The following is an 11,474-nucleotide window of genomic DNA, read 5'->3' on the forward strand; positions in this document are numbered from 1 at the left end:
GAGGGGCTGGAGTGATAGCACAGCGGGTAGGGCGTTTGCCTTGCACGCTGCTGACCCGGGTTCAATTCCCAGCATCCCATATGGTCCCCTGAGCACCGCCAGGAGTAATTCCTGAGTGCAGAACCAGGAGTAACCCCTGTGCATCGCCAGGTGTGACCCAAAAACCAAAAAAAAAAATTAAAAATAAATAAATAAATAAATAAAACATAGTTGGAGGATGAGGCTTGTGGGAGATTAGAAATGCAAAAGCCAATACCCAGATTGGTATCCCAGGAACTAGGATTTGGGCAGATACAGAACTACCATCTGCTGATGGTGATAAGGTTATTTCTCAAGTTCATGACTGTTGTCTAAAAGCTTGAGAAAAAATTTCTCCTCCTGATTCACACTTCAGCTCTTTGTTAATGTTAAGCAAGGGCCTGAATAACTTTATGTGGCATTCATTGCCCAATTAAAAGATAGTCTAAGATTGGGGCTGGAGCGATAGTACAGCGGGTAGGGCGTTTGCCTTGCACGAGGCTGACCCGTGTTCAATTCCCAGTATCTCATATAGTCCCACGAGCACCGCCAGGGGTGATTCCTGAGTGCAGAGCCAGGAGTAACCCCTGAGCATTGCCGGGTGTGACCAAGAAAAAAAAAAGATAGACTAAGATTGTTCCCATTCATAGAGTTTAAGATATACTGCTGTATATCTTGGTCATGATCCCAGAGACATGTAAGTGAATCTCGGAACCCAGCAGCTTTTGGCAGAAATCCCCCCAGATTTAATTACTAAAATTTCAGAATTCCAAAATCATGGCATCATATGCTATTCATAATCAGCATTAATAAACAAACTGTCTCATGTTGCCTTTTCAGCAGGTCTGAGTGTTGGGGGAAAATCCCAAATAATAAAGGTGGGTCTGGTGTCAAAATACTGAATGTAATCAAAGTAGAGAGAGAATAATGTGGAAATCATCTGCCAAACAAGTCGGGGGAGGGTGTGGGATGAGGGTATACTGAGGTTTTTGGTGGTGGAAAACGTCCACTGGTGAAGGGACGGGTGTTTCATCACTGTATGACCGAGAATTAAACCTGAAAGCTTTGTAACTGTTCTCATGGTGATTCAATAAATAAATTTATTTTTAAAAAATTATCGCAAAATTTAATTAAATAAATAAAATTTATTGCAGCTATTATGCTAAAAAAAGTGATGTCAATGAACATACTCAGGAAACAGCTGCATGATGTAAATGACCAAGCACAGAAAACATGCAGCAAGATTCTGTACATTACACATGCTTTACTGTATAGAGAAACTTCTTTCCTAAATCATCATTAGACATTGTAAAAATTGGAAAAGATTGAGACCCAGCAAAATCTCTTTCGGCATGGGCAACAACTCCTCGCAGAATGTCTCCAGCCTGAGAACTAAGCCTCGGCCCCGTGCCCGCCCAGGAGGGGAAAGGTATTTCTCTCGCGCGCCTCTTTCTCTCCGGGGATGAAGGGCGCGGTGTCCGCCATATTAAGACGACCACAGATTGGGTTTTCAAGCCTGCAATGATCCAATATCTGGAAGAAATCTCCCTGGACTTTGTGTTAAAGTACAGAAATTCAAAACTGAGCGGCCGCTACTGCAGCCTCGCGACCTTATTTGTCTTCACAGTAGGTCTAAATCTAGTGGGGTACTCCTAACAACAATAGTGAGGTTTGTGTTGAAATATTGAATGTAACCAAAGTAAACAGAATGTAAAATGAAACTTATCAGTTACAAGGTAGGGAGTGGGGGGGCGGGATGGGACGTGTACTGTGTGGGTTTTTTTTGGTGGTGGTATATGGACACTGGTGAAGGGATGGTTGTTTCAGCATTGTATAACTGAGACCTAAGCCTGAAAGCATTGTAATCTTCCACACGGTGATTTAATAAAATAAAATTTTTATTTAAAAAAAATTGGAAAAGATTAACCATAGTTGAATATAACAAAAAATGTTCACGTGATATGAAAATGAGCATGACATGACACACTTGCATTGTGTGTGATTGGCGATGACTCACCTCTGCACAGCACCTCGGGCACTCTGGAGCTGCAAGCTAACAGTGTTTCGGCAGGAGCAGTCACATGGGTCTCTGGTGGAACATGATAACATCAAAGCATGTCAGGGTTATGGAGGCTGACACCAAAACCTAGCAAACAGGCATGATGGTTGCTGAAAATCCATGAATGGATATGGCCAGGGACACGTGTGTGTAAGAGCTAGAGTGATGTCTGTAAGCGGTCACTGGCATGATGCCCAGCATACTCCATTTCCCTAGAATTCTCCTTTTAGACCTTTCTGGGAGTGGTTGGTCACCCAGTGCTCTCAGATCTGTATGCTCCTATGACTTAATCAATCACTAGCCATTGTAAAAATTGGAAAAGCAGAGTGGTATGTGAGGACATGCCACCCTGCATTTGACAGTGAGCACTAGTCATTGTCTCAAACAGGGGGGAGCTAACCTTTAATGCTACAATCCCCCAGTCCGTCACACAAGGCCTCACATGTTAAACTTGTTGCCTTCTTACTGATCCTCATTGCAATGCCTTCTATTCATTGCACGTAGGTAACTGTGAATTAACTCACAGTCAAAATGAATGCAGTCTGAGGAGTGCTCCCTTCAAACACTCCATGAAATTTTAGAATTGCTCCTTTGAGACTCTTATGCTAAGAAAGGGCAGTAATGGGGCTGGAGCGATAGCACAGCAGGTAGGGCATTTGCCTTGCACACAGCCGACCCAGGTTCGATTCCCAGCATCCCATATGGTCCCCCAAGCACCGCCAGGAGTAATTCCTGAGTGCACAGCCAGGAGTAACCCCTGAGCATCACCAGGTATGACCCAAAAGCAAAAAAAAAAAAAAGAAAAGAAAAGAAAGGGCAGTGTAAAAAGTTACAAATGCAGTCGAGCAGGAAGGGGGAGATGATGTGTGTATTGGGTTCGAGGGCTCTCAGGGCATCTCTCTCTCCTCTCTCTCTCTCTCTCTCTCTCTCTCTCTCTCTCTCTCGCTCTCTCTCCTCTCTCCTCTCTCTCTCCTCTCTCTCTCTCCACTCATGTTCGGTGCTCTCGAGCCACTGTGTATGGACCAGATCAGGATGGCTTCTCCTTGTGCTCTGCTTCTGTGTGTGCCACTGTGCTCTCTTCTGTCTGTCTCTGTCTCTGTAGTCTCTCCTCTGGTCTCTTTCAACCTCGCCTGTCTCTGTTTCTGTGTCTTCTCTCTGCTTCTGTGTCTTCCCTCTTGCTTCTGTGTCTTCTCTTGTGTCTTCTATCTTGCCTCTGTCTCTTCTCCCTCTGTGTCTTCTCTCCTCTTTCTGTTACAGTCCTAGTTTATATAGCAATCACATAGGGTGGTAACACAAAGGTGGGTTGTACATTAACAAATCAACAAAGAGGGGTAAGACCATTCCTCCAGGAGATTAGCAAAATTTCATCTAAGGAGATTACTCCAGATTACTAGAGATCCGCTCAAGGGTAGGATCCAAACAAGAGTGTATCGCTTTCTTCCTTTCTCAGCCAGTAATCCACTTAAATAGTTGTAGCAAATTTACTTCTAATATTTCTAGCAATGTCATTCTGTATGAGCACAGTAAGAGATATATCAAACTTAAAGTTTGGTTCTTTCTGAGGACATTTACTATATATTCCAGACCACAGCCCTCAGACCAGGTTAGTCTTCCTAACCCAGCAGGGTCCGAATCTCAACGTTACTTTTGGATCATGACAGCATTTGTCTATGACCATGCTCTTAACTTATAGTTGAGTATTGTTGCTTTGGCCTGGCCCATTTCGATGCCAGGGTAGCTCACAGTTTGCCCTGGGTCCATTCTGTCCCTCGTCGGGACCCTGCTTTTGGGGTACTAGGAACTAAGGGCAACTGAGTGGAGAAAGCAGATGGCCAGGAGTAAATATTATTGGAGTCAGCCAACTCCCAAGTAACAAAGCATACTTGTTTTGCTTTGTTACTTGGGACACATACTTCCTGTGTCCATACAGAAAGGACATTGCTTTAAGGTAAGCTAAGTTCCCTGCGGCAAGGCTGAAAGGACAAACCCCATGTCATCCTACAGGGCAGTAATGATCTTATAGTAACATTGATTACTACACTAAAAGGGAATAATAGGCAAGCACGAGTCCTACGTCTAAAGCTCAGGAGCTCTGAGCTCATCTTCTGGTGCCCATCCACAGCTTCAAATAGAATCTAGTAACAGAACACAAAGAGTCAGATAAGTCACATTTCTGGTGCACACAAGGTATTAGGCCCTGGTGAGGGAAACTGGGAGTATTGGTGGTGAAAAGTGTACACTGGTGAATACATGGGTGTGGAAACATTAGAATTTCATGACTGAAATACAATTATTAACAACTTTGTAACATATATCTCACTGTGATTCAATTTAAGAAAGAAATAAATATTAAAAAAAGAATAAAAGCTTTCTTTAAAAAAACAAAAAGATGGGGGGCTGAAGGGATAGCACAGCGGGTAGGGCGTTTGCTTTGCATGCCGGGCTCAATTCCCAGCATCCCATATGGTCGAGCGAGCACCATGAGGAGTGATTCCTGAGTGCAGAGCCAGGAGTAACCCCTGTGCATCATTGGGTGTGACCCAAAAATTAAAAAATTTAAAAGTTAAAAAATTTAAAATTTAAAATTAAAAACCAAAAAGGTGAGGGACAGTTCCTAGCCAACCATGAACGTGGCTCAGCACCACTGGCCAGTACTGAAACAGGAATAGATGTTGACACAGAGAAATCTGTATCCAATCCCTTAAGTTCAGCACCCTACCCAGCAGTCAAATGGGTGCAATCCCAGGACTCCAAGTATCACAGGACCTGAGTAGCATTCAGGCCGCTGTCCCATACAAGCACCACACCTTCCATCCAGTCAGACAAACGTCACGTGCAGTGACCTCTACGTCCCCAAAAACCACTCAGAACACAGTCAAACCAAAGACCTAAAAACTTGGACACTGAGTATCAGACAAGCACAATCTCCACACATGCAGAATTATCCGAATAGGGTCGCACCCACATCCACGCATGGGTGTGGGCTTTATCGGCGGTGCCACACGGCCACGTGGTGCCAAGGTAGAACCACAGCCCTGAAGGGCAAATCCGCACACATGCAGACTGTTTGTTGGCGCAGCCCGGCTCACTCCTGAGCACCGACTCCTGCCCTCCCCCACCCTCCCTCCGTCCCTCCCCACTCACATCTCTAAATCTTCCTCAGAAAATACTACATTACCTCAGCGAGGAAAATTTGAAGGGGAAAAAAAGCCCGCTTGACTCTGGCCGAAGCAGCTCCACTCTCTGGACCCTGGCTGGAATGTGAGGGAAGAGCCAAACGCCCTCACCGTGCCTCACTGCGGGGGGGAGGTCCGCAGCAAAGGGGCCGCTGAAGCAAGACGGGGAGAAGATGCCCGGCGCAGACGCTCAGCCTGAGGGGAACGCGGCCGGGCTGGCCCGAGTCTCGACCCTCCCAGAGAAACTGCCGGAGCCAAAGGACACGGACGAGTTTGGGTGCACAGACCCTCAGTCACGGCCACTCTATCCACAGCCCTCCAGCCACCCGCCGGCAGGAGCGAGTCTCCTCCCCAGAAATAATGGGAGAAATAGTGGGTGGCCCAGAAACCTGAACGGGAAAATGTCCCCTCGGCTGTGAGGTCTGGGCTGGAATGAAAGAAGCCGGAAATAGGGACGTGAGGCCACCCACGTCCTCAGGTGGCTTGCAGGAGAGGCCACGCCCCCAGGAGAGTCACAGGCAAGGCCATGCCCCCAGAAGACACACCGGTGAGGCCACGCCCTCAGATAACATTCAGGTAAAGCCACACCCCCAGGCGACTCACAAGCGAGGCCACACCCCCAGGCCCCCAGACAAGGCAAAAAAAGGACACACCCCCAGAAGGTACACTAGAGACTCTACCCACTCAGGCCCTTGCAAGTTCTCTATCCCCTGTACCCTTATCTCAGTCTCCCGCCACATGCAAGTGGGCACAATCCCTGTGCTCTATGCCTATCGCTGGGCCTCCCAACTGTACCAAGAGTTTCCACGTGCACCTCCTGCGTTCACCTCCTTATCACTGCCTGGGCATTGCAGTCCAGCCTGAATCTGAACCTCATCCAATCCCTGCCTATCCGGGCCTATCTGGGCCTAAGTAGCCTGACATGGGGATGCAGAGTCCAGCCTGATCCTGGAGATCAAAACGGAGGAGAAAGTCCAGTGAGCCAGGAAAAGAACAAATGGGTCTAGGGACTTTCTTTTATCTGCTACTGAAGCTTACCTTCCCAGCCACCCCATTGTCTACTCTGATTGGCCACCTGTCCCGTGGGTGAGATTTAAGGTGACACATGTAAATATGCCTGGTGCCCCACTCATCCACTCCTGCTGTATCAGTGAGACCTTACTTCTCCCCTTGGCAACAACCCTAGTAATGGACTTTCATAGGGCAGCCTATGAGAAACCCTCTAAAAGCCAATTTGACCACATAGGCTGCTCTGCTTAGGTGGTATCCGAGCATATGTGTCACCCATGTACCCATCTAAAAAAACAGACCACCCCCTGAAGCTGCACTACTGGCCCAACATAAGGCAAAGAGGAACACCAAAGAGGGAGTATTCTTTTTTTTTTTTAATTTTTATTGAATCACCATGTGGAAAGTTACAAAGTTCTCAGGTTTATGTCTCAGTTATACAATATTCAAACACCCATCCATTCACCAGTGCCCATATTCCACCACCAAAAACCCCAGTATACCCCGAGCCCCTGCCCCCCACCCCCAACTGTATAACTGATGAATTTCACTTCATTTTCTCTTTACCTTGATTACGTTCCATATTTCAACACAAAACTCACTATTGTTGGAGTTTCCCACCAAGAAAGACAGCCCTACTACCAAGGAAGCATTTGATAATTAGTTTTCCATTAAAAGATTGTATGTTTTCAGTTTTTAGAAAAGGTCGCACGGTTCGGAGTTGTCCCAGTCCCGCATCCCGGAGCCGTATATACGGCTCCGGGGAGTGGATAAAGAAGAGCCCTTAGAAGAGCCCTTAGGCTCAATACTCACAAATATAATCTCTCTGATAAAGAATTCAGAGATGAAATGTTGAGGATGTTCAATGAGCTGAAAGAAACGGTGGAACAGGCACCCAGTAAATTAAAGGAAGATGTGAAAGAAACAGTAGAACGGACAGCCAACAAAATACAAGAAGAAATTAGAGCAGAAATAAGAAAGCTACAAACAAAAGTATCACCAATAAAGAATTCGGTAGATGAAATTAAAAATACAGTGGGTGCCCTCAATAGTAGAATGACTACAGCTGAAGACAGAATTAGTGAGCTTGAAGATGAGCTTCAGAAAGCATACAAGAAACAAAATATAATGAGAAAAGACCTCAAAATAGCACTCGGGACATAGAATGACTGCACCCATTTGTGGAATATACTGTCGCTCTGTCATCCTATTGTTCATTGATTTGTTTGAGTGGGCACCAGTAATGTCTCCATTGTGAGACTTGTTGGGTGTTTTTGGCACATCGAATACACCACGGGTAGCTTGCCAGGCTCTGCCGTGTGGGTGGGATACTCTCGGTAGCTTGCCGGGCTCTCTGAGAGGGATGGAGGAATCAAACCTGGGTCAGCTGTGTGCAAGGCAAATGCCCTACCTGTTGTGCTATCGCTCCAGAATAACACCTAAGGGTAGTAGAGATAAGGCCCGGGATGATTGCCCCAGTGCTTGGAAGACGATTTTATGTGCTGGGGAAAAGGCAGGTGGGATGGAGAAGAGATCACTAAGTAAATGATGGTTGGAGGGATCGCTGGGGATGGTAGATGTGTGCTGAAAGTAGACTATGGACCAAACATGATGGCTTCTTAGTGCCTATATTGCAAACCATAACACCCTAAAGGAGAGAGAGAGCAAGAGGAAATGTGTCTGCCACAGAGGCAGGGGATGGGACTGGGTGGGGGTGGTAGGAGGCACACTGGGAATATTGGTGGTGAAGAATGGGCATTGGTGGAGGGATGGGTACTCAAACATTGTTTGATTGAAATGTACGAAAATTTATAAGTCTATAACTATCTCACAGTGATTCATTAAAATTAAAAAATAAGTAAAAACAATTAAAAAAACAAACCAAAAACATGTACCCATGGGGTACCCGTGCCTGGTCCACATGAGGAGGCTCTCCTGCACCTGCCTGCCCTAGTCGCCACCAGCAGTGGGCCCCAGGGGGGACCCCTGCCTGGTCCACAGGAGGGGGCTCACCCACACCCTTCCTTGCCCTGATGGCCGCCAGCATGGGACTCCAGGGGGAACCCCTGCTTGGCCTTTACAAGGGGGCTCTCCTGCAGGCCCCCCTCACCCTCATGGCCACCAGCAGGCAATCCCAGGGGGAACCTATCCTTACCCCTCACAAGAGGGCTCTCCCATGTCCCCACTGCCCTCGTGGCCACTAGCAGTGGACCCCAGGGGGGACCGCTACCTGGCCCACACATGGGGGCTCTCACGCAACCCTCCCCACTTGTGGACGTTTAGAAGATCTAAGAGGAGCCCCTGCTGGGAGCACATAAAGGGGTTCTCCCGCACAAGCACGCAGCCCCAGGGGAAGCCTGACTGGCCCACTCGATGGTGCTCTCCTGTGCCTCTCCTGTGCCCCCACGCCCCACCTTCGTGGCCTCCAGCATGGGATCCCAAGTTGTCCCCTGCCTGGCCCACACAAGGGGGTTCCACACGGCCCTACCCACCCCTGTGCTGCCAGCAGGGGACCCCAGAGTCCTGCCTGGCCCACATGTGGGTCTATCCCACGCCCCCCCCCCCATGTGGCCGCCAGCAGGGAAGGCTCTCCCGCGCCCCCACCTCATGTGCTCATGGTCCACACAAGGGGACTCTCCTGTGACACCCTTGCCCTCATGGCCACCATCAAGGGACCCTAGGGGGCACCCTAGCCTAGCCCACATGAGGGGACTCTCCCGTGACCCTCCTGCCATAGTGGTTGCCAGCAGGGTACTCCGGGGGGGATCCTGCCTGGCCCACTCTAGAGAGCTCTCCTAGGCCCACCTCTGCCCTCGTGGTTGTCAGCAGGGGACCCCAGTCAGTACCCCGCTCTGGTTCATACATAGGGGCTCTCCCATGACCCACACCACAGTTGTAGCCACCAGCACAGGATCCCCAGGGGGGACCAATGCCTGGCACACATGAGGGGGCTCTCCCGCAACCCGCTGACCTAGCAGGGGCCCCCAGGGGTGACCACGGCCTCGAACACACAAGGGGGCTCTCCTGCATCACCACACTCTCCTGTTCACAAGCAGGGGACCCCAAACATTCCCCTGCCAGGCTCACACAGGGGGCTCTCCTGTGACCCCACCCACTCTCATGGCCACTAGCTATGACCCCAGAGTAGAGCCCTGCCTGGTTCACGTGAGTGGGTTATCCCACATCCCCGGGCCACCCTTGTGGCCACCAGCAGAAGGCCCAGCGGGGAGTCCTGCCTAAACCACTCAAGGGTGGTCACCATGCCTCCCCCCACCTGCCTGGCTGCCAGAAAAGGACCTAAAGGGGTTCCCTCCCTGGCCCACATGAGTGGGTTCAACCATGCCCTCGTGAGGGAGCTCTGTCTTGCTCACACAAGGGGCCTCTCCCCCACCTGATAGCCCTCGTTGCCACCAGCAGGGGACCCCAGGAGGGACCCCTGGCCATCTCATACAAGGGGCCACTCCTGCATCCCCCCCATCTTCGTGGCCACCAGTAGGGGACCATAGGGGACCCATGCCTCACACAATCTGGGGACTCAAGCAACCCCCACCCTCGTGGCCAGCAGCAGTAAACCCCAGGAGGGACCCCTGCTTGGCCCACAGGAAGGAGCTCTCCTGAGACACCCCCACCCTCGTGGCTGCCTGCAGGGAACCCCAGGTGGACCCCTGCCTGGTACACAGCAGGGGACTCTCCCGAGTCCCACCACCCCCACCCTCGTGTCAGTCAGCATGGGACCCTGGGGAGGAACCCCTCTCTGGCCCACACAAGGCTGCACTCCCACGTTCCACCCCCAGCCCTCATGGCTGGCAGCAGGGGACCCCATCCTGGCCCAAAAAGGGGGCACCCCCATGCACCCTTGCCATTGTGGGCACCAGCAGGGGACCCCAGGGGTGACACCTGCCTGACCAAAATGAGGGTGCTCTCCCATGTCCCCCCAGCCCTCAGGGCCATCAGCAGGGGACCCCAAGGGGGACCCCCTGCCTGGATCACACAAGGGGGTTTTTGCATGACCCCTGCCCTCGTGGCCGACAGCAGGGGACCCCAGCAGGGAGCCCTGCCTGGACTACATGAGGGGGCTCTCCTGTGTCCCCCACCCGCCCTCATGGACACCAGCAGAAGACGCCAGAGGGGACCCCTGCCTGGACCACATGAGGGGACTCTCCCGCACCCACCCCATCCTCGCTCTGCCATCAGAGTAAATAACTGGCATTTCTTTGTCTTAATCACCACCAATTTTTACTGATCTATTGTTTAGCAATTCCATTTGCCATTCCTTTCAATTCTGTTGAGGCAAGCAACATAAAGTACATTTGTTACTAGCCTGCTAAAGGGACAGGCTGCTGGGGAGGAAACTGGGGACAAGGATAGAGGAAAGATCAGACTGGTAGTGAGATGGGTGGTGGGACATTGTAGGCCCAAAACAACTGTATTGTAATTTTGTAAATCACAATGAGTTACTGAAAATGAACTTAATGAATATTTGAGCTAAATACTTACAATAAATACTTAAGTTAAAAAGAAAGGTTGAGATTGTTATGGGAAATACCAAAACAAATGCCTTTCCTAGGAAATAGGGAAAAGGCATAAACCCATAGATGGTACCTCCTATAAACATGCCCCTCAGGAACCCCTAGTACCTCTGTCTCTTTTGGAGGGCGGGGGCGGGATTCCTGCAACAAGACTAGGACAGGGGTTCATGACTCTTCCCTTGAACCAATGAACCAAAGGAAGCTGTGAACTGAATCTTTTGCTGAGTCAAAAGGAAAACGTTTGCTTTTCTAAATGGACCCCTTGAACATGCCTTTTGTGCACTTAAGAGCAGTTTGCAGGAAACAGGAAGCATTGGAACCAACTGAAAATAGGGAAAAGGTGGCAGGTTGACATTCACTCACATGGAAACACAGCAACCATTTGGAAACAATGAAGCCTCTTAGAGAAACAGATAAATGGCAGGTACAGAAAAACTGGAAATAGTATGAAAGTCTAATAAGATGGCAAGAAGAACAGAATAGCCATTCGGCTACTTTGGGGTTTGTTTGTTTGGTTGGTTTGGTTTCATTTAGATACTTAGAAACCTTGGAGAAAGATTTGTAATTATGGTGGATAACTACCTGAGGAATGTCTCATGATTACTTAATTCAGGCACTAGGGGGCGCTCAAATTCTAGTCTATAGGATTCAAGACCTGTCACAAACAGCACTGGGGTCCTGGTC

At 49.4% G+C, this 11,474-nt stretch overlaps 1 long non-coding RNA gene across 1 annotated transcript; it reads right to left on the minus strand.

Moving 5' to 3' along the window:
- Window positions 1-2,035: 2,035 nt before the first annotated feature.
- LOC129404441 (uncharacterized) lies at window positions 2,036-5,639 on the minus strand. Its single transcript, XR_008629871.1, has 3 exons — window positions 5,256-5,639; window positions 3,101-3,336; window positions 2,036-2,107 (listed from the first exon to the last, which is right to left on the minus strand). It is a non-coding gene; the product is annotated as an uncharacterized LOC129404441 (long non-coding RNA).
- Window positions 5,640-11,474: the final 5,835 nt, after the last annotated feature.

The sequence above is a fragment of the Sorex araneus genome, chromosome 4 (genome assembly GCF_027595985.1).
Source record: "Sorex araneus isolate mSorAra2 chromosome 4, mSorAra2.pri, whole genome shotgun sequence".
In the NCBI taxonomy this organism is placed as follows: Eukaryota; Metazoa; Chordata; class Mammalia; order Eulipotyphla; family Soricidae; genus Sorex; species Sorex araneus.